A 1810-nucleotide genomic window follows, 5' to 3' on the forward strand; every position below is an offset into this window, starting at 1 on the left:
CCTTGCCTGAGCACTCCCAGAAGCCTCTTAGGCTGAGAGCAGACGCCGCACTACCGGCTCTGGGAGTCGTTGGCCGCTATTGTACATAGTCCGGTCCTTCCTCTGCCACCCGGCAAGTGCGATGGCTCTGCCTCCCTGCGGTGCCCGTCACCAAGGATTGGAGAACACGATACGAAGAACATGTTGGCGGCTCGGGACCTGCAGGCGAAAGGGGCCCCGTGGTGCTTAGCACATCGACCTCGCGTCTCAGTGCAAGCCGGAGAGTTCGCGGAAGTCTAAAGCTTTTGACATTCGCTCAAAGCTTTGACAGGCTTGCCCGACTCTTTCCGTCCGTTCTAAGAATCAGTCAGAGGCCGGTGGGGTGGTCTCTTGACGCAAAGGGGAGGGGTGGCGTCCCTCCTCAGGCGCTTGTGTCGAAAAATGAAGGCGAGAGACGCGAGCGGCCTGGTTGCTTTGGGTGCTGCCAGGAAGGATGTGGTCTGACCCTTGCCTGAGCACATCCAAAAGCATGTGATGTTGAGAGCAGACCTCGAGCCCCGCACAACCGGCTCTGGGAGTCGTTGGCCGCTATTGTACATAGTCCGGTCCTTCCTCTGCCACCCGGCAAGTGCGATGGCTCTGTCGCCCTGTGGTGCCCGTCACCCAGGTTTGGGGAACACGATACTAAGAACATGTTGGCGGCTCGGGACCTGCAGGCGAAAGGGGCCCCGTGGTGCTGAGCACATCGACCTCGGGTCTCAGTGCAAGCCAGAGAGTTCGCGGAAGTCTAAAGCTTTTGACATACGCTCAAATCTTTGACAGGCTTGCCCGACTCTTTCCGTCCGTTCTAAGAATCAGTCAGAGGCCGGTCCGGAGGTCTCTTGACGCAAGGGGAGGGGTGGCGTCCCTCCTCAGGCGCTTGTGTCGAAAATGAAGGCGAGAGACACGAGCGGCCTGGTTGCTTTGGGTGCTGCCAGGAAGGATGTGGTCTGACCCTTGCCTGAGCACTCACAGAAGCATGTGACGTTGAGAGCAGACCTCGAGCCCCGCACGACCGGCTCTGGGAGTGGTTGGCCGCTATGGTACATAGTCCGGTCCTTCCTCTGCCACCCGGCAAGTGCGATGGCTCTGCCGCCCTGTGGTGCCCGTCACCCAGGTTTGGGGAACACGATACTAAGAACATGTTGGCGGCTCGGGACCTGCAGGCGAAAGGGGCCCCGGGGTGCTTAGCACATCGACCTCGGGTCTCAGTGCAAGCCGGAGGGTTCGCGGCAGTCTAAAGCTTTTGACATTCGCTCAAATCTTTGACAGGCTTGCCCGACTCTTTCCGTCCGTTCTAAGAATCAGTCAGAGGCCAGTGCGGAGGTCTCTTGACACAAGGGGAGGGGTGGTGTCCCTCCTCAGGCGCTTGTGTCGAAAATGAAGGCGGGAGACGCAAGCGTCCTGGTTCCCCCTGGGTGCTGCCAGCAAGGGTGCAGGCTGACCCTTGCCTGAGCACTCCCAAAAGCCTCTTAGGCTGAGAGCAGACGCCGCGCTACCGGCTCTGGGAGTCGTTGGCCGCTATGGTACATAGTCCGGTCCTTCCTCTGCCACCCGGCAAGTGCGATGGCTCTGCCGCCCTGTGGTGCTCGTCACCCAGTTTTCCAACCCGGACCCGCGAGCGTGGTGCGAGGGGCGACTTCGCTGCGGTCCACACTTTGATCGATCTGGCTCCGACCGTCTGGTGTGGGAGGTCCCTTGGCGGGCCGGCTTTCCTGTTAAGGGGCCGTTGCTCCAGGGCCTTGTGGTTCTTCCCTGATGCCACCGGGCGCGTTTCATGACCCCATGGCAG

The sequence above is a fragment of the Hemiscyllium ocellatum genome (assembly GCF_020745735.1).
Source record: "Hemiscyllium ocellatum isolate sHemOce1 chromosome 15 unlocalized genomic scaffold, sHemOce1.pat.X.cur. SUPER_15_unloc_12, whole genome shotgun sequence".
Classification (NCBI taxonomy): Eukaryota; Metazoa; Chordata; class Chondrichthyes; order Orectolobiformes; family Hemiscylliidae; genus Hemiscyllium; species Hemiscyllium ocellatum.